Below are 27336 nucleotides of genomic sequence, written 5' to 3' on the forward strand. Positions count from 1 at the left end.
ATTCCTTTTCTGATATTTCAGATATAAAAAAGAATTTGTGATAACGCTTCTACTTATTTTTGGAAGGGTTGAGGAGTCCTATATTTCATATACATATTATGAGATTGTATGTGAATTCTACAGCTTTAATATGGTTGTTGTGGGTGTGACAGATCTTTTTTCAGGATTACTGGGACTGTAAGAATAATTTTAATTTTAATTGTGATTGCCAGATCTAAGTATATATATATCATTTGTAATGAAATTGATAATTTGTTTCAGCTCAAATAAAGAAAAGAAGATAGAATAAATCCCTCTCAGCACTTCGGGTAGTCTCCTGGAAATGTAAATTCACATTCTACCTTTTGTATCCAGGAACACTGGAATGCTTTGTGAAACTTATTTCAGTACAAGAGATCAAGAGACTACTATCTGAAAATATTCCCTTCCAAAAAACAGAATCATTTTTTCTATCCAAATAAAGAATGCCAGTGCTCCCATTCACAGACTTGTCACTTGATTCTTAGGTAGTACTACAAGTATTTAGCAAATTAAACTAACTTTTTTTGGTTGGTAATGGTATTTCAGCTTCCTTGAACAGGTAATTGATATGCTTTGCATACATCTGTAGAACAAAGCAAGATACTGTTTACAACCCATAGACCTATCCAGTGGGTTCATCAAATGTATCCTTGTGGCCCAAGAGACAAAAAAGAAAGTCACTCTGGGAAGAAAATCTTCCTCTTTCAGTTCAGTGTTACTGACTGCCAAATTGTTTCTCCAAGTAGTGGGCTAGCCAGTACTCTGATCCTAAAACTACCACTGGATATAACCATGGGCAGTGCCAGAGCACTCTATAAGCAAGCTATATCAGGAATGTAATGTTCTTATACAGTGGACTGAATTCCTACCACACAGGAAATTACATTGAAACTCCTGCTAAATACAATATGTTCTCTAAGTAAAAACACAGCAAACAGGAAATGTAAGGTAGACTTACACGGCTGCCCCTTTGAACATGAGAAAGGAGATACTTTTGCCATGTTTTCTTCCCAATTTGCTTAGAAATGTGAATGTTTAAAGTGAACATAAATGCCACACGGTGAGGAAATATTCATGCTGTCTTTTTTTTCAGGCACTTTACTGAGTTTGTTGGAATAATATTCTGGAAATTCTCATGTCCCTCTGTTTCGTATGGATACCTAACTTTATCCTACTTTGGGCTTCTGACTAGGGTGATATTCAGAACAACTACAGGAGATTGTGCGAATACTTACATGGTTCATACTGCAAAAAGTAGCTTTGAAAAAATCTTGGTTGCTAAGTTTACATATTCATCCAGTAAATTTAAATTGGGTAGAAAAAGGCCTATTGTGTTTTGCTATGCAGAGTATAATGCTAATGTAAATTCAGGAACAAAAATATCCAACTGTAAACACAGATTGATACAACTCAGACATTCTAGTTGCTCTTGGAAACTTGAGTCTCACACAGGACTTATAAACTGTGTCATCATGACAAAAAACATCCGCAGATCCTGGAGTTTTCTATTGAGATTCTGTTTTAAGTTTATGCTAAAATAAAAGAACCATTTTCAAAGGCACAGTAGATGGTTAGATGTTTTACTCCAGACAGGAGAACACCTGAGATGATATTTTAAAAGATGGTTTAGCTATCTTGGGAACATTTCCAAAGAGTCTAAAAGGAGATAGGGAGAATTCAACCACTGATATCTAAGAGTGCTTTTGTATCCTATGTAAGACAATTTAAGACTGTTCTGCCAAAAAGTCTTTTTACAGCTTCTCACTATCCCATGGCCATATACTTCATTGTATTTTTCCCGTCCTGGAACTAGACAAGTTGCAAAGGTTTTTTGTGGGATAATTTTTAAGTTAGTCTGTAGGCACATGCATGGAGGAAGGTAGGAATGCTATGGTCTTAAGCTACTTCTAAGGTTGAAGAAAGCAAACCAAAATGTGACTGATTACATTTGGAGCTCTAAATTTCCTATGTTTCTTGACATTAGTTAGGTCTTCAGAAGGGCTATTAAGCATGTATTGCATATATTAACTATTTCTAAGTATATTGCATATTTATATTACATATACTTGAAGCTTTCCAGGTATTTCAAGATAGAATGGGTATAGGAACATAGAATTTATTCCTTAGCAATCAAGGTTCCTGATATTGACTTAGGCATTTGCTGAAATTAGAAAGAAATTAAAAAAGGAGGAGAGTCAGAAGGATCTAAAATGTGGATAGATACCTAAGGAGAAATCCCAAGCTGCTTATGTATCTATCCTCAATCCTCAACTACACTGAAATTTTTTCCAAAGTTTCTATTTCCATTTTGTGGTGTAATATATTTCAAGGGTAACATTTTAATCTTTTTAAAAAGTAATAAATAATAATTAAAAAAAAAATCTAATTTTGAGGGGCATAACAGTACTCATTTTATCATTACCTTACAAGACAACTCTCTTCTCATAATGGAATTGAAAGTTTGTCCTCAATATTTTCAAAATAAGCATATTAATTTTTGAACTCACCTAAATTTTAGTTTCATTCCATACTATTTTTAAAGAAAAAAAAAAAATACATGGAATTATCAAAACATAATTTGTTTTAACATTCTGACTTCCTCTTTTTTCTATTTCAAAATGTAAGCTGACAATGATGAAAAATATGTTTCCCCATACAGTTTCAGCCTTTCTCTGCATTGAATACAGTTTTCAAGCTGCTTTCTATGAATAACAGCACAGTTTTGATGAGATAACTGAAGTTTAAAGTCTTCATTGTCTGAAAATGTGCATATATTTGAGTATCAGCTGTTCTAGTATCTCTCTTCTACCAAACTTTAAATCCAAAGTTTCCTTTCATATGCCTTAGATGAAGTACAGATACAGGTTGCTTTCACAATTTTGGAAATTACAACTATTAATGTCTGAGTATATAAAAAACTGAATGCAATAAAACGTAACAGTATACACAGTGCTAACAAGGTTGCAAAGAAACTCCTCTTGGAAAAATGCTTTAGAAAGGCATGGGATGTAAGCAACACAAAGCTTGGAGATATTCAGCGGTATCAGTATTTCCAAGAGGGCTGAGACTGGATTGCAGCAACAGAAGGCTATATCAACTCCTGTTTAGCCAGTTGCTAAAAGAAATATGATCAGGGTCTCAGGAGACACACTTATCTTGAGTCACTTTCACAAGAAATCACTGGCAGACACTATGCAAGATGAGGTTCTGCAGGATCATTTAGCAAAGGGAATGTATGCTCAATCTTGTTCAGAGAAATCAAGCCCAAAGCCTTGCATGATTTCTTGCCCAGAATAAGTCACAAAATATCCAAATTCACATTATGAATGCATTTTCAGGCTACCAGAATTCAAATAAGTTTTTCAAAAGATACTTTGAAGCAAAACAAATGAACTTTTAATGATAGATTATTTCTGTGATCTTCTCTGTATAGTTACCCTCCTTAGTTCCAGGGTTAACAATCAGGGGCTTGAACTGTCTGCCACCCTTCAAAGAGTCACAGTGGGAGCACAGGTCTGTTCCCTACCATCACCATTGATTCAACAAGGAGTTGGCTGGCCGCCCTCCCACTCCCCTTAGTCATCCTGTAGTCTGGGGATGTATGATTTGCAGTGGTGTGAGAGAGCTCATGCTAATGAACCCTCCTCATCATGCGGATCTTTATGCTTAATTCATCAGGCACTTTAGAGTGTGATCAACTCATCAACAGCCACACACTGAATTTTTTAGCTCAAGGCTGGCGTATGCTCTCTTTTCTGAGCACAACTGTGGTTAAAGAGATTCAGTAGATCAACTGTATGCTAATAAATAAAACACTACAAAACTTCAGCTCACTGGCCTACCACCTGATGGAGTTCTTTCTCCCTACTTTCTGGGGGACTTTTTATTCTTGATTATATGAAAGGACAATATTGAAGAGAAGGAGGGAAGAAGACAAGAGGGGAGGGGAGGGGAGAAGATGGGAGGGGAGGAGGCTGATAAATCTTTGGGTAAATAATCTTTCCTAGCGTACAGTTATCAATTAATTAGAGTTAATTAGAGAGTTCCTGGATGCTTTGTTGGTTTTTGGGAAAGTGTTGAATACGCTTCCTCTGTGATTGCATATATGCATACATATCCTTTCTGTTTTGTCTGCTGTGTTTCTCTTGCTATATAGTACTTGTCAGTTTGCTGTTTGCTAAGCTCTGGCTCCCTGGTACTCCTTGGAAAAGATTCTCAGCACCAGCATCAGGCTCAAGGTACTGCCAAATTCACAGATATACACACAGAGAACAAATTTTGCCTCAGTTCTTTTACCGACTTTAGATCATGTATACTAATGTGGTAGACCTTGATTCTTCTCATGGAATACTGGAGGCTTTAACATTTAATTTGGTAACTCACTGATAAGTCATTTCCTGCTGTGATTGGAAACTTTAGTCATAATTCATTAGAAAGAAAAAAAAAAAAAAGAAGACATTAAGATACAAATAAACAATCTGTAAAACTATTAGGAAACTAATCTGATTAGCAAGAAAAACAAGGTGTGCCTAGAAATAGAAAGAAAATCTATCCTTGTTCTGTGACCTGTAGACTCTCCTATGACTTTGATATGCAATAATAAACTGTATTTGCCTTTAGTTTTTGCAATTCAGCAAAATATTTACTGAAACAGAGAAGGAAACAAATCTAGACCAAATCTTATAAAATAATATCCCTGCTCCCCCATCCTACAAAAGCAAAAAATACCACCAACCTTCACAAGGCAATGTCTGTATGAACTTACTTGTATGAATTGCATGTAGTTCTGGATTCTCTTCATTTTCTTAAAACGCTTATTTCTTAGTAGATTAATACATCATTTCTTGCTGTTGTGCCTTGCAACTACAGCAAGGCAGCAGACCTTTGGGGAAGAACTTCAGAATGTGCAGTTCAGGGTCCAGATCTGATGCTCATACTTTGGCTGTTTAGCATGGATGAACAAGGACAAGATCAGAGCTATTCCTCAGTTTCATAATACAAGAATATATCTGAGAGAGTGTTAAAGTGCTTCTCTTCAGATGGACAGGAGGTTTTTGAATCTATCTAGCCTGCTTAAGTCTATAAGATTATAATATATATAAATATAAAATATATAATAATAAATATATGTGTATATATATGCAATAATATATATGCACTATATATAACTTTTTATATGAAAATTTCTTCACATCTGAAATGAATAATTTCAAGAATTTCTACATTGCCAAAGCATCCAAAGACCAGTCTGAAAAAAAAAAAGGTCCCACTGATGAGGAGCTGTTCTAAATTAGGTATCTGATGATGGAAAACATGATCAGAGATGCTCACTGTATTCTCAGAATTTCCCTTCTGTCCAATTTGGGGTCTGGGTGCCCAACCTGGCCAGCATGCTTTTTCTACCTGTTGAATTCTGCCTGTCTTTCACTGTATCTTATTCCCTTGTAGAAGAATGAAGATTTAAATTGGTATCTTTGGTAAAAGTTTTCCATCAGTCTAAGAAATTCAATCCTCTGGTCAATTCCAGATGTCTGGACAGATGTTACCATAGTCCTTTGAAGATTTACAGTTTCAAATTTTATTTTGAAAGGGTTTGAAGCTGGAGCAAGAGAAAAGCATGTGTTTTTCAAAATGTCTAATAAAAATGAAATAATTTGTTATTTATTAAATTTACCTTTTTTTTTTAATATATATTATGGTGTGTCTGTGGTTTAAAAACCTTCATTGCATTTATAAGTGATCTTCAGTAAGGCCTTTCTAAAATAGGTAGATAATATAGTTACCTAACAGGAAAATCTGTTACCAGTTTTATGTCTTACAGATCTCTCTCAATACGTTCTTTAAAACTTGAAATAACTTTTTAGAAATTTTGACTGCAGAAGATCCAGGCTGAAGCAGAACTGTTTGCAAAAGTTGAATAAAAGCATTTAATTCTACTTGGAATCATTTCAGTTCTTTACAAATCCATTACATGAAAAAATCACAGCTCTAGGGAGCTAAACTATTGTAACTGAACTGGAAGGTCTGACCCAGATATGAATTGTACCCATTCTGTATAGGCCATCGATTGACAAACACTTGAAAGTGCTCAGGCTAACAACAAGAATAAAAAAGTAAAAAGAATCCATTGGCCAAAAACTTCATAGAAAGTCTGAGAACTAACAAAGAAGCAAGTGCTGTTTTACTGTGAACAGACATTTTCAAGAGTCTTGCAGTTTTTATTTTGTTTTGTAACAACCTTAGTGGAATTCAAATAATTATAATAGAGCACCTGGCTTTCAGATATAATGCTTCTATTATAGATAATCTAGAAAGTTATGCAATGATTCTGGATGTATGATCTGGGCCTTTGAAGTACCGATATAATCAGGTGAAGATTTTCATCATACATGAAACTGTTGCTAATGCAACATGCCTTGTATATACCTTGAAGTTTTTTTGTCTGACATTCATACTAAAATAAAATATTACTTTCCATTTCCCTCAATTCAGAGTAGAGATAAAAAATACTGGAGTCACAGGAGTCCTTCTATTGATTTCAATGGGATTTCATTCAACACTTTCAAAACAGCCTGGATTTTGTATAAATCTAATGTATAAAGCAACCTAAGTTGAAAAATCCTTCTTTTTGAAGATGTTAATAATTCCTGAAAAATAGTAAAAAAAAAAAAAAAAGAGAGATAAAATCTCTGTTGAATTTTTCCCTGTATAACTTCTTCAGTTGCAGTCTAAAGCAGAGAATGAACTGCAAGCTTCTTATGTGAGCATGATATCGAGCATCACAAATGTTCAGCTTAGAACTGTCAAGCTGCACATAAAATATTGATACCTCACATTGGCAGGGTTAATACAGTGTTATTTTAATTGCAAACATGCTGTGTGTGATTAGTCAAAGTTGGTGCGTCTTGAATCCTAAGATAAAGATGCCTTCTGGCTGGACCTCCTATGCAATTAGCACTATGACCCTCATGTGCTCTGCTCTGTTATTAATATGATTGGTCTAATATGAGATATCATTCATTAACCTGTTGTGAACCATCTTAGAAACCATCTTTGAATAATAGACTGCATTTCTTTTTCTAAATCCATTTACAAGCAGGGACAGAGAAAAGGATGAAGACAAGCTTTCTCCATTAGACTGATTGGTATAGTGTTAAGCACAATATATAGTGTATGAAATTATGAAAGAGCAAATTAAATAACAGGGCATATCTGGCTCATTAGTAATGGATGATCAGGTGCTCATTATGTTGAATTTCCACCCTGTTCAGAAGATGAATGCTCATGCCAGAACAGAAATATGCTAACTGACTCTGCCTGAAAATAAACTAATGTACATCTGGAACTTCACTGTTTTGCCAGCTTACTACTGCTTGTGCTTCCTTTCTTTCATTCTTTCATTCTCTCTTCCTTTATTTCTTTTTTCATTTTTTTTTCTTTTTCCTTAAATCAATGAGCATTTGAGTATTTTTATTAAAATTACACTTACCTACATGTTAGTTATTAAAAAATGCAGACTATTATTAGCATTAGGTAACTAAATGAAAAACAGAAATGTGTTTTAGTAGAGGCATAAGAGCCAAATCTTCAGCTACTACAAGTCAGATACTCTGCTGGCTTCAATAGAATTATGGTTTTTACGTCAACTGAGGAAAAATAAAAACAACATTATAAAATATTATTATAAACAACATTACAAAATATTATTATAAAACAACATTATAAATAACATTATAAAAGGATAATCAGACTGTCAAGTGGAACTGACTTCCCTGGTTCAACATTTTGCTTTAATAGCACTCTGAATTGAGTATTGCTGTTGAGTTCTCACATGAAAGCTTGATCACTTCAAATTGTTAACCCACCTCACACACATGACACGCTTGGCTTCCAATACGTGAGGCATTCCTGGATGTTCTTAAGACATGTACACACGTGGCAGGGTGATTGCCTGAGACGAGTGTTGAGTTTATCTGAGCTCCATCACAGAGGAGAGGATGATGTTAAAACACTGAAAATAGATTTCAGTGGGATGAAGGATGTTCCCTGGTCTCTGAATCCCTTTAGAGAGTACTCACTAGTGGTTTTGTGAAATGCCATGTACTTTCTCCTGCTTCATTACAAGGGGCCAGCTGTATTCTGTGCACTGGCATGAGTGGTACTGGGTTGCAAATGTGTGATGTGCATGCCAGCATGAGAAGAATGCTCTCCAACACAGCAAACTCAATGCTGACACCTGACAGGTAAGCATAAAAGAAAAAAAAGTCATCCTGCATAGCAGAAATCAGTGTCACTGTTCCATATTCTACATTTCTTATTTGAAGTGAGACTTTCAGTGCAAAATTTTTGTGTTTTTAAAGTGGATGAACCTTCCCTCAATGAGAATGTATGTATTCTAGTTATCCAGCATATTTTCTTTCTTTCTTTCTTTTTTTTTTTTTTAAGGGCATATCAGAATAATGATTACCTTTGACATCTAAGTACAAAAGATTTGTTAAAGAAATAAAGAGCACGTCCTCAACAAATGAGCATTGTGATGTTTTCACAGAGGTTTTCAGAGCTGCTTAGAAAGAAAGACAGACATATTGCTTAAATTAAACATTGCAGTTTATGACTTCTGCAGAGATCAGCTGCTAATGACTTAAAACAATTGTTAATCATCTACTAACAACCTAGAGACCAGATCAATTGTTCAAAATTCTAGCAATACCAAAATTACCACTGTGTTGAATTATTAAAGTTTTGTATCAAAGAATGAGCTTAAGTTGCTTTGGTCTTCTGTAAAAATTTCTCTGATCTTTGGCAATCATAATTTATTTACAGCTTCCACACGTTTTCCTTCTTTCACAAATAGGGTTTCTTAAGTATGGCCAGGAGGCACTGAATTTTCATATGTAGTACTGTCTTTCAGTTAGAAAGATAGCGAAGAATTGCTGACTTGAAGATTCAGCAGCCAGTTTTTCTATGTGAAAGGCAGGTTATCTAAACATTTTCTTCCCCTGAGAGAGATATTCATAATATTTATTCTAAAATACAAATATTAGGGCTCTTTGCTCCATGTGAATTATCCTTAGGTATAGTGTATACAGTTCAGGTTAAAATAAAATCAGAGCATAGCAACAGCTAATGTTTACACTTACAAAAAGTACATGTGGAAATTATTGTAGGAAAATGTTACAGAATTTATTAAAAACTCTCCCTTTTAGCTGGATAAGGAACATTTTAATGTTTGGACTTGAACCCAAGTTGGCTGTAACGGCTCATTGTGGCTCCCACAGAGTATCTCTGTTTAATGTGGACATCTTCCCAAAAGTTGGGATTAGTTCATTTTGCAGAAATTAGATTAATACCAAATGTCCGGGTTTATAAATTACACAGGACAGGATTTTCTTTTTTTTCAATTCAGCTCCAATCTATCAACCAATGTCTTGACAGTCCTTTAGAGTCAAAGAGTGATAGGATCACCCGTTTATCAGTGTAACTTGTCTGTGTTAGACATATAATTACTTCAAGCATCTGGTCAGCTATAGCAAAAATGGAACAGAGGGAAGAAGAGAGACATATTTAATATACCACCGCAGATCATACTTAGAACTGCAATACAATATTAAGTAGTGTATGACATTATTTTACAAAAAAATGTATATAGAAGTATACATTTCTATTTTTAAAGATAACTGACGCTACGTTATTGTTTTGAACTGATGTCCTTCTCTTGATAACGTGTTCTTAATAGATATGTACAAAGACTTGATTTTCTTCATAAGCAGGATATAGCAAATGTTTTGAGCAAAATGCTTGCCAAACTTTTATTCAACTGTTCTCCTTTCTGACAATTTTTGCTTAAAGCTGCTTTTACCCAAGCAAATAAGAGGAATAGGGTTTTTAGTTGCTCTATCTTTCAGTCACTAGAGAGTAAACCAAAAGGCTGCTAACTAATTTTGTATGGTCTAATTCATATTCTTAATAGGGTTTGGTGATTCCAGAAGTAAAAAAATGAATCACAAGGAGCCTCACTGGCTTTTTAGTTACTATATTCCTTTATCAATCCTAAGTAACATAAAATAGCACTAGACTCTTTCTCAAACCCTTTTACTTTAATGCTTAGTATTTTTGTCCTAAAGATAAGTTCTGTCTTCTCTCTTTTGTAGATTTTCCCATACATTTAAACAATCTAACTATGTGGGAGGGTTGTTCTTAATTACAACTTCTACTACAATGCCCCTGGCCTGCTTATTTTTACTCTATATTGATGTTTCTTAGGAATATGTATCAAATATAAACACTTTCAGTTTGCTCTGTGTCTCAAGCATTCTTACCTATGATAAGACAACCAGAAAAGTGTTTTCTAGAGCAGAAATCCATTTTTCACTGAATCAACAGCTTTTGGCATGAACACATAGGAAAGGCAGGCACATCACTGACAGGCAAAAGGCACTACCAGTTGATAACCCCAAGCATTCATGTAGCATGCATCTCTATAACTTTCCCTAACAGTGCAAGTCTTTCCAAACTGCTAAACCACCATTATTTCCACTGAAATAACAGCAATTAATTTTCCATTGCAAAGAAAGAATGAACAAAGCTGAACACTCTTGTATAAAGATAGTGTTCAGATGAGGTAGGCAGCTTTAAATGGCTGAGAATCCTGTCAAATCAATATCAGTTATCATCAGATCACTCTAGCATGTTTCTCCTTGCAATAACAAAACATATTTCACCTTCTGACATTTGCTGTTTTCCATCATTAGAAAAAAACAATATTACATAATTATTTTCAACCTTCAAAGACAGCAACTTCTCCCCTAACATTCCCTACTAAAAACCTGTAAAATTATACATATACAATAGCAAAATTAAAACAAAATGCTAAGCAGATGTTACATACCAAAGATGGCAAAAGACTATGTCTTAAAAACATCCACTCAAAATTAAATACTTTAGTAAGTTAAGACGAGCATCTAAAGGTTAGAATAAATTCACTTTTAAGTGTTATTCATGACAATTATTTCATTGTCTTTCAGCACTCAATCAGGAAACAACTTCTTATACGATTCCCTACCTTAAAGCTGAATTACATATTTAAATCTTCTTGTTATGTATGCAAAATGTAAAAGGATATTTTTTAAAAATCCCTACAAGAGAATGACCTTCATGAAGGTAGCTCCTTCAGATGCTGAAAAAAAATAAGAATGCCTCTATATCTTAAAATATGCTGATAATTTTAGGGATTTTTCTCTGTTCTCAAGAAATACATTTTTTAATATATGCTGTTATATGATTACATACAAAGAATTATATTTTATTTTACAATATGTAAGTACACTGTGTTTATCAAAAGCAATCCTCAACACTTTTTCTTTCATTTGGGAAAATTAAAAGAGATATTTTAGAGCTAACTGTGCAATATTATTGTATCTTACATGATTTTAGCTGAGAGAAAACAAATGAATGTAAGCTTTGGGAGAACACTTGGAGAAAAGGCTCCTTTCATATTTAGAATAAGTATAGCACTTTGTTGACAATCAAGACAAATACTCTGATTAACCATGAATGAAATTAAAACTCCTCTGTCATCTCAAACATAACAGCCCTATTTGCTATTTTCACCAAAATAGCCCAGGAAAGTGAAGTTTTTTGACCAGAATCTACTTTCACATACAATGAAATGCCATATGTCTGGAAATCAATACTATACCCATGAAAAAGCAATAATTGAAATCAAAATCAGATAATAAAAAAATAATAACGTTATGTTCCTTCACTCATACAAAAGCTCTTAAATCCCTAACAGTTTCTTGCAGGCCAGCTACACAGTCAGTCTGCCATGGAACACATTACACTGGAGTTGAGACAAGTTTTAGGTGTGTGTAATTTCAATATGAACCAAAAACTTGTTCTTTCTGAAATTTTTTATTTGCTTTGTATGTAGCTATAAAATAATGCATTTACACTGGCAACCAAAAGAGGGATCATGTGGTTATTCAATTATTCTTTCTTGTTAGCAAAGGGATTGGTATTCAGATTGGGGCTAGGAAACATTTTTAGGCTTAAATCCCTTTTTTCTGTCTGTTTTTGTTGTTGTTGTTGTTTGTTTGTTTTTTGTTTTGTTGTGTTGGTTTTTTTTGTGCTTTTTTTTTTTTTTTTTTTTTTTTTTGCATGACCCATCCATCTCACATTCTGTTAATTTGAGATGAAATACTCCAAATATACTAAATGGAGTATACTCCAATACTCTGGTTCATAACGTGTGCTTTAGTCTGACCTCAATTACAGTCAATTTATACAAGGATATTTGTAAGAAAATTTTGGACCAAAGTTAAAGCTTTTTTAACTTGATCATTCAATATCAAATGCGTACATTATTATGCAAACATGCCATCACCATGTTATTAAACAAAGATCATCTCATTTTGTTTAAATACAGATTACCAAGAACAGTCTTGCATTCCTACTTTTTTTTCTCTGAAGTATGAGAAATAAGAACGTTCTTTCTCATTTTTTTAAAAAAACTGTCCCAAGTAGAATACAGACAGCACTGAAGACTGACTGCTTAGGAAAATCAGTAAACATGATTTCTGAGTTTGTATGAGCTGATTAAAGACACAACAAGCAGGAAGCATTGGCCTTGTAGAACACTGAGTTCTTTAAATTCATCAAATTAAAAGGATTCTAGTTTTCCCCTACTCCTCAAGTGAACTCCATTAATGTAACTTCAGATTATATGTGCACAGGAATCTGACATCATCAAAGCCTCAGTAGTCAAGAGCTACATACAGTGAGAAGTCTGTATAGGATGACAGTCAACTGACTTCTGCTTTCAGAAATCCACGAATGTCAAAATTCATCACAGACCCGTTATGGGAATGTATATTTTCTTCCCACTACTTATGGCCTTGCAAACTTTTCCTACTATTATAATTTTGGTGAAAAAGTTTTATTCATTCATTAAACTGAGTGAAGAGGAAGAAAGTTCCAGAAACTGTCTATGACAGCATAAAACTAATAAGAAATTCAGGGAACCAAAATAAATTGTTAAAAACAACCTAAGCAAAATAAATAAATAAATAAATAAATCATAAATTTAATTCAAGCTTTTGATCATTTTTCAGCCATTTCTCTTGGGATTGGGCTTTATCAACACATCTTTCCAGTAGTTTTAATCCAAGGCTATATAGCATTACATTTATGATGACAAAGTAAATTATTCAGTATAGAAATTCAGGTTTCAGTAATGTCTTTTTTCCTTTTAAATTTATGCAACAGTATATATTTGCATGTTGCTATTTATCTGTCCATTGAGACTTTCTAGTACATGAGTGCCTCCTAATGAGTAAATAGTCAAAATCACACTAAAGTGGTGTCTTCTTCCTTCTATTTTCTCAGTTGACCAAAGCTATTTTTTCTCAGTATCTACCCAGTGGTTCTTTTTCTCAACTCTCTAAATGACTTCACTCATTCACATTTTTTATCACTTCATTCTTAATTTTGATTACTTTATAGGCAGTTATAAAGCAAATCAAAACCTTACTTTTTCTTTCCTTTTGATAATAGTCATATCTATGATGGCTTAAATTTCCTTTACCAGTAGAATACTTGGAATAGCTTTTGCCCTTTGCACTAAATAGATGTCTAGATTTTTCTTCTAAAATGGCTGAAAAAGTAAATGTGCAACTGGAAGCTAGAATGATAAAGATCACCATTCCCATGCCACCTGAATGGGTTTTATGAAAGTCTGTCATCAGCCTTCTGATCAGTTACAAAAGGGCATTAGTTATTTTATCTCATACCCATTTCAACATGTAGCATCAACAGCACTGAATCTAGGCAGATTCAGAATATAAATCCTTCCACTGAAGGAAATAACTATTTTTAAAATGATCAAAATATGTCAGTCTTTCCTCACATATCTCAATCTGTTTCCTTCAGGACCAAACTCAGCAGCTGTTTTCATGCAGATATTGAATTCCTGCACTTATTTAGTAGAAATGTTTGCAGCAGATGAACACAGGTGTTGTCATGGGACACTAAAATGGGACAGCCATTCTCAGGATGCAGCCTCTGAAAGTTACTGTGAGTTCTCAACAAGATGATCTAAAAAGGAGCAACTCAAACTTTTCAGTGTTCTGGACATAAGGAAGCATTGCAAAACCAAAACCAAAACCAAAAAAAAACAACAACAACAAAAAAAACACCACAATGAAAGAAAAAATCCTTATATTCTGCCTTATGAGAAATTCCTGGAATAGTTAACACAACCTGATCTACAGATGTACTTCCATGGTCTGTAAGATGCATAATGATACCCAATAGCAAAATATATGCAAATACCATAGACAGAGCTCAACATATGTACTTTAAAATAGAGGTGGATCATTCTACAACTAGTGAAATAGCTCTTTAATATTTTTAAGCAAAGATATGTAAATTTTATTGAAAAAAAATTATTTTCACCCTGTTTAAATTTCTTCCTCTTTTTTATTTAATCTCTCAGAAGAAAAAAGCCAAAGAGAAGGTTAAAACATCTAATCTTTAAATCTATCTTCATTAATAAGTGGAGGCACCAAAAATAAAAATTTAGAGAAAAATATTCTCACCTGCAGCTTATTACTTAAAATATGGAATAAATGTTATTTGCAAACCAAAGAATTACAAATATTATTTCTTCTGATTTATCTTTAATAAAAGTTAGACCTTTTTCCTCTGCTTCTACATTCAGTAAAGAAACAATACATTGCAGGTGATAGTCTTCAAATGTTTCAGAATTCTGAGTTCCTGTTTCTGTAGATCAGCTGAAGTAATGAAAACATTATTTTACACATCTTGTTTTAGAGTGGAGTTGTCCTGTTTGACAGTGGTGGTAATCCAGGTAGCAGTTCATCTTCCAATAAAGAAATTAGCTGCAGAAATTATTTCAAAATAAATAAATCAGGGACATAATTTAGCAGCAGGTTGTTAAAGTTAGGGTGTTATGGTTAGGTTGCAGTTGGACTTGATGATCTTTAAGATGTTTTCCAACCCAAGTAATTCTATGATTCTTTTACTATGACTGACATGCAAAGTGGGATATATGCAAGATTTTTCTTTCCTGAAACAATCATTGTCTCCCAAGATCAGTTGATCTTTTTCCGATTTTAAGATCTCAGGAAAAATTCAGAGAAAAGTAACTTCCTGCAGTTCGTGCCTCTGCTTCTTCCACTTCAAAATTATAGAAAGAATAAAGAAATTAAAGCACAGTCCTGCTGTTACTGTTTATTAAGTAATATCTTAACCTGGTAAAGGCAAGAAATTCACTGCCTTGAAATAATCAGAGGCTCTGCATATATCTCTCCTGTATATTCTTGGAACAGAAAGCAAGGGGAAAGAGATGGCAGTGCAGTATGTTTCCCTTTTCTCCACATTTCCTACTCCTGGGGAAAAATTAAATTGGATTATCAGCAGATGTGTGCTTATATAATACTCCTGCAGATAATACATGCTTCCTTGGAGGAAAGGACTGGATATAGCTTACTGTAATATTTATCTTCATCACCACAGAATCTGGGTGGGTATTTTTCAGGTGTATCATCAGCAATCATGTTAGTGTTTCATGAGACAGTAAGGAAACCTGATTGTTTCTGCAACACCGTGAGGTCATTTATATTTTATGGCAGACTTTAAAACTAAGCCATGTTTTTTAAGAAATTATTTTCAGTAAAGTTTGATGGATTTTTAAATTTTTTTTCTTTGTTTATTTTCAACTAAGGAACAATAGAGTTATAAAACAGAAAAAAAATGGGCATTCAAATTCAGTGGGGTACCTCTAGAACATATGTCTTAGTTAGTACCTTGCTCTAGCCTTATCTTCTCAAATAAGATGAACAGAAAAATCACACTTTGATCCTCTTAGAAGTCCTTTTTATTAAAAACTAGGGAAAGGTGAGAATTTTTATAGCGATAGAAGCAAATGGAAATTATTTTAGGCTTAGTTTCAAGATGAACAGAAGGAGACAAGCCCTCATGGGATGAAATCCATAGAGTTATAAAATTTTGATCCTATATTATTCCATAAAAGCACCCAGGCACCTCAACCAGGAAAAGTGCCTTTGGAACCTTGCTAAAGTAGGGGCACACTAGCTACAAAAAATGGTAAATGCAGTGGTTCATTTTTTTGCATTAGAATCAGGTGTTCCCTCAGCACTGAAATTAAAGATAAATTTGCAAGGAAGCCTTTGTTACAGATACACAATCTGAAAACATTAAGAATTTTATAGTACTAGTTGTGCTTGAAGTAAATGTTGTCTGTCAGTGTTAGAGATGGTACCAGAATCTGTTAAAAAGTAGAAATCGTAGTGCTTCTAAAGACATAGAATGTGTTTAAGTCTTTGATTGTGTGAATGGAAATTTAGAATTGATTTACAAGTTGAAATTAAATGTTTAAGTGTCTCCATTTTAGATTTCACCCACAAATTGGAAAATTCCCGTTTTCATCAAGACAAACCTAAAGGTTTTTAAAATGTAAATCATAAAAATAAATAAGACAGTCTGGAAAAACTGAAAGTTAATACCAGTAGGTTCAATATGTTTTTCCCTGTCTTGGAGTTCAGCCTTAGATCTTACATCAAAAGCACTGGAAAAAGAAGTTTTCAGTATATCAGTCCCAGCGAAACTTATTGCATAGCTGGAAAAAAAAAAAAAAAAAAAAGTCACCCTGAAATAATTACCTGTTTTCATGTGCAAAAACTTCTTAGATATTCAGCATCCACTCAAAGCTACTCTTTCTTCAAAACAATTCAGACACTCTCATCTTTAGATAATATGAAAAAAGAATTCCTAACTGGTGGTGGTTTTCTTCTGGAGTCATGGAGTCATGACATCACATGATCAAGCAGACAAATTTTTCTCACTCATCCAACTTTAAAATTTCTCTTACTAAGATATTATCAGCTAAGTTATCCTTCATGTGGCTGCACGGAGTCTTAGTTCCACAGTGGAAACAAGCTCATTTTTGTAAATTTGACCTTATATTACTTACACGTCTTAAGTGTATTTACATTGTTTTTTGTCTTGTTTGAGAGGAAAAAAACATGTTATGCACATAGAATAGAGGCCATTAACATGGCTGAAAAAAAAAATAAACTGATTTCTAAAGTTTCTATCTTTTACCTGCAGTAGGTGATCTAGACTAAGTCCTCTTCTTTAAAATATTAAATTTTTACTACAAAGTAAAAAATGTCCAGCTTATTTAAAGGTCTTCCTTACTGTCAACTCCCCTGCTCTTTGGGGAATCAGGTTCCCAATGCCATTCAGGTTTTAAAACATTTCATTATGATGCTATTGCTAATTTAGACACTATCTTTAATGATCAGCAGCATTGTTCATAGTTGGGAATGCATTTTTTTTCTTTGCTGCATCCTAGGAAGATTTCATTTACTTCAGTAGAGAAGTACAGAACAGTCACACAGCCATTTGGTACCTGGAAGAACATAGCAAGAAAGTTCAGAAGAAAATCACTGGTTGGTGGCACATTTCTTTATATACCAATACATAGCAGGAAAGCAGCAGTTCAAACAAATGTTCATGACGTAATTTGCTTTAGATAGGTAAAAAGACAAATACATTTTAGGTATGTAGTTCACTGAGAAATAATTATTCACTTGTAATAGTTAGCTTCACTAGTGAGATTTTAATAATTTCATTTTTTTAATACAAATGTTTGGCTAAGAGACGTGAAAGGTATTTATTTTCGTTTGGCTTTCTTTCCTAGGATTAGTATAATGTGACAGATGGCTGATGTCATCTTTACTTGGAAGAACTCAGCTGGCAATAATAGCATGGTACATTTCTGGGGATTTGCGGTACTATATGTCATGAAGCGGTTTTCAACCAAAAAGAGTCCAAAAGGGAATTCCCAGAAGTAAATATCTGCCTATGATATCCTACTGAGTCTTGTTGATGCATCACAAACAGAAGGAAGCATAGAGTCTTTATAAAACTCCATAAATATTTACAATATTGTTGGAAATACATTGGAAATGCTACAGATTGCAAATGGTATGGGTCCCCTTGGCACTGTATCTTTAATTTCGCTGTTGAGTGAGAACAACAAAAACTGGTGCTTTATATACATCAAAATCTGTTATATACATATTTGAAGTTCAGTGATTTTTGTCACATCTGACATTTGTGTGTAATAGAGTGAAAGCATTCATATTATTAGAATGTAGATACCCTAGTTGATTGTTTTTCATTTTGCTAATGATTGCAGTGATGAGTAGACTAATGTCACAGTCAGAGGGTTAAAGCTAATGAGAGCTTTCCATTGCACCAATGATTAATAGTAGGTACCATACTGAAAAATTCTCAGATTCCTCTTTTACATAAAGAATGAAGGTAGAAATGCACTGACACCAGATTAAACGCTATCTAAAAACATGTTTATAAACCTTCAGTCATAATTACACCTAGACATGATCAAAATTGTGAGAAAATATATAATAATATGTATGTTTTATCAGTTTTGATTGATAAGGATTTGAACCAACTTCTGCTTCATAAATCTATATTTTCTCCATCTGCCTTATGCTATGTCGTATTAGATTTTATATTCCTCTACCTAAAAGCATGTTGAAAAAAAAGCACGTAGCTTTTTCTATACGTGCAAGAATATGTCATCTTATAGCATAACATGTTTTTAATATGAAAAAAAGATTTTTGCAATAGCTGATTTTATAATTATACTTAAATAGTTTAACTGGTTAATATTTGCCACCCCTTTACCAAAGAAAAGGCTTGGTTTTCTAGATTCCAAAGGGAGTGCACTCAATTGACATCCATACAACTTTAATGCTCTCAGACATATGGTTTGATTTTTGAGTGGTCCAGTGTGGAGCAAGGAGTTGGACTTGATCCTTGTGGATCTCTTTCAGCTCAGAATATTCTAGGATTCCATGATTCTCTAACACCTCTTAAAGAAAATAGATATAAATGTAAGAGAGAAGACCTATATCCAGAACAAATTGCACAAATATTTTAAATAGTGATTTCTCACTTCAGTGGTTCTTCCCACTCCCAGCTTTCACAATAATAAAAATTAGCTTGGAAAATACTGGAAAAATAGCTCTTAAAAAAATGAAATAAACTAACATTACCTTTAGAATTTCATATTGTTAAACAAATTGTGTATATTGCTTTTACAGTCCTGCTAAGTACTTTTCTAAATAGATTCTGTTGGTTTTCTTTTAGCAAATAATATCACGTGGATATGGCAGGTAAAGCATGAGAGAACTTAATGACTTAAAACCGATGTCTGTACCTGTCTTACTAGCCTTTGCTTATATATCTGAGAAATGCCCAAATAAAATATGACTGTGATATTTATATGAGTATTTTTATTCCTTTTTCATATCTATTAGGGCATAAAATTAGACGGTTGCATATGCTATGGTTAAATCCTGATCCACCACCTGAATATTATAGCCAGTGAATGGCAATGGACCCATGTTACCTACTAGTACCAATGTATGTTTTGCCCATTATATGAACAAATTTGAAACAGGTCAGCCTTATATTGGGCAGCATTATGCCGTCTTGTTCCAGTGCAGTTATGTTGATGGTGCACTGAAGAGACCATCATGCCCTGCAATACTGAAAATTGTAGGCTTGTAGGATTTTTAATGCTCTTCTATTGTGAAACTGTGTATTTCTTTCCAAAGCATGATTAAATAATCATAAGAACTCCTCTAAGGGCTAATCTGCGTTATTTCCCAGATTTTCACCTTGGGGACATATTGTCCCTTGTCACTGAAACCTCAGGGACAGAAGGGTACGCCACAGGGTGGCACAGCAGGAAGCTGAGATACTGATGAAACACTGTTCAGTTAATGAAGGCATGGCCCATGGCCTCTGCTGGTATGCCATATGTTTGAAGAAATGCTAATGACTACAATTCAAATACCTTTTTCATCTTAACTATATGTAAATGTGTTTATAAATGCTCTCTTATAAATATACTATCACATTTTTAAAAGCTAAGTGCTAATGTTGCTTTCAACATCTATAATACACAATAATTAAAACTTTAGCAATTCTGCTTAATTATACCTTATGGGAAACTGTACAGTAATTTATAGAAATTAAGCAGAAAAACAAAGAACAACAGAAATAAAGCAGCAGTGGAAGAACAGAATAATAAATCACTTGGATCATTAATTTACAAAAATAAAATCATTGTGAAAAGTCAACTTAGGGCTCAATTCTCAAACAGCTGAGGTCTGCAAGGGAAAGATCAGTTCCCTTCTGATCTTGAAAACTCAAGACATCCCATTAAGAAACTCCTTCAGCAAGTTGCTTTGTCTTCCATGTGACTTTTTTGAACTGACACATCATTTCTCAAGAAAAGCAAATACAACAACCATACAACAATAGAACTAGAGATCTTAGAGTAAAAAAAAGTATGCAATTTTAATTCTCTTTTCTCTTTGCTTTTGTTAAAATCCTGTAACTCTGCAGGGGATCATTAGCCACAAATGGCATTTTGCAGTGAATCATCTCCTCCACAAGTGGTCAAAACAACATCTCCACTGCAAAGGCAGAAATTCTATTCAGGAAGAGCAGTTGGTGACCAGGTCAGAATATGGGACAGAAATATTTTTGCTTCAAGACAGGACAACATGTTGCAGTCAACTATTCCAAAGTACTCACACTCCAGGCTAAAGCATAGTATTGCTAACCTTTGAATCTGCTACTCATTCATTTTTGTTTCCCTTGTTGATTCATTTGTTTTTCAACTTAAGTTCCTGACCTAAGTCACTCAAATGCAAATACTGCTGTTAATACATACTGGAGAATTCAAACAAACTTAAGATGAAGAAGAGTCAGCTATATTAATATCTCTAGACTACTTACATATCATCCATCTCACACAGGCAAACCAATGAAACTTAACTACTGTCTAACATCGTTTTCTAACCCCAAATCCAGTTCAAGTGATATGGAAGATAAACTGTAACTGCTTACTAGGGAATTATTTTCAGATAGAACATTTATTTTTAATGTTTACTTATTTTTCTCTTACATCTTTTATGTGAACAATCTTTATTTGTCTAATTTCCGCCCGGATTGCCTATACAATATCCTCCCTGCAGAAGATTTTTTTCTGCTTACTTTTTACAAGGAAAAAAAAAAAAAAAAAAATTAAAGGGTCAAAAATGTAACCTTAAATAAGAGAGAGGAAAACTGGAAAACTGGAAAACAAAACAAAACAAAAAAATATACTATTTTGCAATTTTCTTAGTCAAAAATATGGTAACAGTTTGAAAAAAAAAAAATTTCTGTCACCGTAAACATATATTGAACATCCCATGGGAACTCATTCTCGTTTTGTCTTTGACTGATTTATTTAGCAAGATGCTGGAAAATATTTTACAATCATGCCTCTGAATGTCTTCTATAAAAGAGAATTTGAAAGCAGGTTTTACAGAGGAAGATACATTGAAATAAAATAAAACAAAGGAAAATGTCAGAATATCTGCCAATTCTTGGACATTAAACTGCCCAACTCAAAGGCAGTTTTCTTCCCTATGTGCTCTCTTCAGCCAGGCAAGATTTTCAGTGAGGGTTAAGAATTTGCTCCTACATATTTGACACATATGTCAAATATGTCTTGTTTTTTAACCATTAACACTGAGAGGGCTGCAGAGGTGTCACTCCCTTCTGGAAGGCTGGTGAGGCATGGGTCTTTTGTTGGCCCTCTATACAGAAAAGAATTTCACACTCTAGCTGTACTTTAGGTTTTATTGACAAAAATGTAAAATATAGAGGACTGTGTAATTGAGTAGACTGTGTTCTTCAGCTTAGCAGTTCAGCTCCAGCTTCAGAAAGTATAGAATTACTTTGGCACATTCTGTGAAGAATTTGAGTGAAATGAATTTAGGTTCTATTACCACAGTTAACTAAATCTAGTCCTCTAAAAAGGAAAAGGTATTCCTTTATTTCCACTTTCTACAAAAGGAAGTCAGGAGGAAGAGACAAATGATTGCATTTTTAGAAGGAAGAGGTGAACTTGTTGATTTTGACAGAAATAAAAAAAAAACTTTAGGCGACTAACCCTCAGATTCAGATCTAGTAGAGATTTAAACTTTTAAAATGGGATTTATGTATAACTTAACCTGCTTCAGAACAGGAAAATTCCATTCAGTTCTGAGGACCTAACGAGCCCGTCTCCACCTATCTTACTATTAATTGCAGTTTCTAGATGCTATGAAAAATTATTCAACAAGACTAATACATATCACATAATTCAATCTAATTCAAAGAATAGGTAAATAGTTTTCATATAACATAACCAGATGAACATATAATTTGTGCAGGATAGGAGAGAAATTAGTGATGGTGACAAAGAAAGATTAGTTTTGTGGAGGGCTACAAAGATCATTAGGAGCCTGAAGCATCTCCCTTGTGAGGGAAGATTGAGAGACCTGGAGTTGTTTAGCCTGGAAGAGATTTATGAGAATCAGTTGAAAATGTTTTGAAGAACACAGAGACTAGAGTATGATTCTGGGATCTGGTGAGGTAATCTTGGACATTTGCAGGCAGTTCTATTCACAGTGCAATTAACTGTGCATTTGAGAATTACATAAACAGAGGGAAATATTGGCCTTTCTGGTCTTATTACATTTCATCAGCCCTAAGTGAGCACATACCAGGTACATCAAAATAGCTCTTACCTTATCTGTAAGAGATAATTATGAGCCTCAGAAGAACACAGGAGACATGCTGTCCTGAAGATTCGTAAAGCTTGGAGACATGCTGTGCATTCACAAAGTAGCTGTAATCTCACATATCTTCAATTTCATTGTTACTTCTGAGGTGAGCAACTCCCTTAGCACTCAGGGGAAGGAGCCTAAATACTTGCACCAGCAATTCCTTTTTGGAGTGCAGGGGTCAGTAGATATATTTGGCTTCATGCCATACTAGATGTCATCAGTAGGAGACAAGGAAAAATAGTAGACTAAATCCCCAGTCTTCTACAAAATAAATTTTAGTATCCTGCTTTATAGTTATTTGTAGAGATGTTGAAAAACCATAATCCTTGGAGAAAAATCTTGACTCAGAGGAGCAATACTTGGAACATCAGTAACATCCTCAGTGAAACATCTGGATATTGAGAAGGAAGTTCTTTCTATTTACTTCTTTCAGAGAAGTATACTACCCACCGGAGTATTGCTTCTTATTCCCTCTCTCTAGGTAAGAAATTGATAATGCATCATTTCTCCTTACCCATCCTTTCTCATAGACCATACCTTTAGGCCTTCTTCCATGGTATATCTTGAGTATTTGGTGCTCTTCAGGCTTGTCTGTACTGCTCAATTTTTCATTACTAGCATTCTTTAAAAACATTACTAAGCCCTTTTCAACCAAAGAGATAATGGCTAATAAAGATCAGGTTTGATGGCTGAATTAGGTAGGCAATATGACCACTGGAAAAAAATAATTTGATTAAACTCCACTAAATTGGTGGGAGCCCTTCAATTTGATCATTAAGGTAAATATGCAGACATATTTTTATACAGTCAGTTCAGCCAGACCAACTGTTTGTTTTTTTTTCAGAGGAGTTGGTTAATTCTGGAATATTGTTGGAAATTTTTGGCCACACGTAATAAATTTTTGACCAAGCAGAATGAAAACACATTTTGAAGTTTGTTATAAAACAAATTTTGGGGGTTAAAAAAGAATTAAATGATCAATAGAAATTTTTTTTTTTTGATTATAAATGATTTCTAAAATACTTCAGTTCATGGTTATGTATTAAGTCAGTTCTTAGTGAACTTGAAAGTGGAAATAAATTTTGAAACAAATGGCAACTTTATATTCCGATATATGTAAAAGAATGCTGTGAGAATGTTGAAATACTTTTTTCAAAATAGAAAACGCCTTTCAGGAAAATTTAATCAAAATTTATACTGTCCTCTAAAAAGTTCAATTTTGTCACAATGCTGTTTCTTGACAGCTGCACCTATAACTTATATTTAGAATCTTCCAAAACATTTCAATTTTGAAGTTGTTATACAGAAAATTCTGGTGCTAGAAGAGAATATTTTGAACTGTAAAAGCTTAAAATAGATTTTCAAGTTAGAATAAAAATCTTTAAAGTTTGCACCTGGATATGGCTGGGAAATTCTTTCATGAAACAAGTGAAGTATGGAAAACATCAGTTTTCGTCAGTTAAATCTATACAAAGAATTGAAGTCTTAAGTATTTCACAAGGAACAACACTGCATCATAACCTCCTGATTATTCAACATTGATTTATTTTGCCTATTTACTCACACAGATCATATGAGATATTAAGTTTCAGGTAAAGGTAAGCTTACTTCAGCAAAGGATGATGGTGCCTGAACACTTATTTATACTAGAAGAGCTGCTGAAAGATGAAAAGATATAAAACTAGAAGATAGAAAGCGAATGCAATCTTGATAACACAGAATAAAGAAGTACTCTCTCTCCTCTCTCTCTTTCCCTCTCTAATGTAGAAGGCATTTAAGCTATGGTTTAAAATCATTTTCGTGCCGCCTTTCCTGGGAGTCTTCAAACACACAGTACCTACCCTTGCTTAGCCATAGTGCATTTCACTATAGGTATCCAGAAAGCTAATAGTCTCCCAGGAACTTGCTATAATTTTAAGTTTGTGTACAATATGCTAACTAATCACAGAGCTCCCAGATATTTGTAACGTAGCACAGCTCTGAGATTGCATTTAAATGAGAGACAGGCATGACTAGTGATGTGTTGTTTGTTAGTGCTGCTCAGCAAGGAAAATGCTACATTACACATTGCCAAATTCACAATACTTCATTGGTTATGCTTCAGAGATAACAGAAAGCATACAACACTTAATCAGCGTTCACTGTTCCACAGGCTATATTAAATAATAATAATAATAAACTGAGAAGTACTTCAGGAAAAAACAGACTTCAAAATTAATTACAAATTGCAAATACTATGCAAATGGATGCAAACAAGCCAAACAAAACGTGTATTTTTCTACCAAACATGGACTTGATATGAAAAACCCAGACTCGCTGAGAAATGAGGGCCCACAGGTCAGGCCTCATATTATCCAAAGTGGTTCAAAATTAGAAAAAAAGATCAGGATGTCCAAACATGAAGTACAAAACTCCTTAAGTCGTTTACAGGATTTCTGCTGATAAATATAACCCAAATATATTCTCAGACAACTTAAAATTATTACATTTTATAAATATTCAATTAAAAACTGTTGACAACAAATATTTAGGACTTTCCCCCTATTTTTGCAAAAGGATGTACAAAAAATTATGGATCATTGAATTTGAAAGCAATAATAATGACATCTGTGGAAACTATTGATAATGCTACTGAGTGGATTTGTGTTGGCTGTTTTTTTTTTCCTGTGAATAGAAGTAAAGGCAACCAGCTAGCCATCTTATGACAAAAGCTCGCTTCATATATGCTGTAATGTAATACAAACATTCAGTCAATAGCCAAAAGTGAATATATGTTTTCTAATCTATAGATAAAATATCTAATATAAAGAAAACAATAAAAAAGGAATAGAAAATAATAATTTATCAATCCTGCAAGAGATAGCATTCTTTGCCTTTTCAATTTAAACAAAATTATGACACATAAGTAAAATATGATAGATAATTGTTGCCTTTAAACTTCTGATATGAATTATTTAATTAATTGTTCCTATTTTATGCTAAAACACGAAACATATTAGTAGGTCGATAGGCATTTTAGTAATTGTATCTTTTAAATTTAGGGCTATATCATTACCAGACTAAATTAGAAACTAGATAATTAATATTTAACATATGTTAAAACATCTTGACACTTGTAAGCTTAACCACTGTCCCACAAGTAATGGTTTCATGAAACTCCTCTTTGCAAATTACCTCTTAATTTTCAGGGAAATGGATCATCAGTATAACTTCACAGTGGATGTGGATTTTCAGTTCAAGCTAACTTGAAAAAATGGCCAAAAACATTCCAGGAAGCTATAGTATTTGGCATAAAAACTGAATCTCATCTTGAAGCAAAAAGCAGCTGTTACTGAGAAACTACTTACCAGGCAAATGCATGAAGAAAAGAGATTCTAATCTGGCATATGATATTATTGAATTATTTTTAAAAAGTCAGAAAAACAAAATAAATTGGCAGTAATGCAAGCTTTTGGAGAGAAATGTTGACACAGTGGGGAAAAACCATTGGAAGAATGCACAGTTAACAGGACCCTCCATAACGAGTGGAGGGTATAAGGCGTTCAGTGAAACTTGTCTTCAAGATCAGGAAGAGCAGGACTGAAGAATAAAAAAGCTGTTTACTTTCAAGGATGAAATTCTGGGTCAGAAACGTTGACGAACCTAAAAAGTTTGGAAACAAAACTGGGAACTTGTTAATGGCTATTACTTGTGCCTACTTAACCCAGATTTTATTCTGCTTTCAAAACCTAGAGAAGCTCAGGTAGGTATATGTATCTTGTACCAGGAAAAACATTCTAACTTTCTGTGCCTTAGATGATAAACAAAAAAATATATATTAATAAAATCTACAGAAATAAAGCCTGATTCAAAAGCAGTATTTTTGCAAGCTCTAGTACTCAGTTTGAAAAATTGAGGGGAATAATCAACTTTAAACCCGCCTCCCTTCAAAACAGAAATTTCTGGTATGTTATTTAAAGTCCACAGGACAAATTGTCTATCAATTAACTCTGACTTCAAAGAATCAGCAAAAATGCAGCTGCGAAGAGTAGAAGCTTGCTAGGATGAAAATTTCTTTCCATCTATGTGGTTTTGAAAGATCCTCACATCTAAGGCCTCATTTCTGGAAAAAAAAAAAAAAAAAAAAAAAAAAAAAGAAGAACTGTGTAGAATTGAAGAATCATTCAAATCAGAAGGGACCTTTAAAGATAATTTAGTCCAACTCCCCTGCAATGAACAGGGACACCTACAGCTAGATCAGGTCACCCAGAGCCCCATCCAGCCTGACCTTGAACATTTCCAAAGATGGGGCATCTGCCACATCACTGGACAACATGTTTTAGTGCCTCATCACCCTTACTGTAAAAAAAACTTCCTCCTTATATCCAGTCGAAATCTCCACTAAGTTTGAAACCATCTCCCCCTATCCTGTCACAACAGACCCTGCTAAAGCGTCTGTCCTCTTCTTATTATAGACCCCTTTTAGATACTGAAAGGCCACTCTCTGATGTTCTCTTCACCATGCTGAACAGACCCAAATCTCAGCCTGTGTATTTCTGCTTCTAACCAGTCTACATTTCTTCAGCATGAT

This window comes from Phasianus colchicus, chromosome 6 (genome assembly GCF_987193195.1).
Source record: "Phasianus colchicus chromosome 6, bPhaCol1.hap1.1, whole genome shotgun sequence".
Classification (NCBI taxonomy): Eukaryota; Metazoa; Chordata; class Aves; order Galliformes; family Phasianidae; genus Phasianus; species Phasianus colchicus.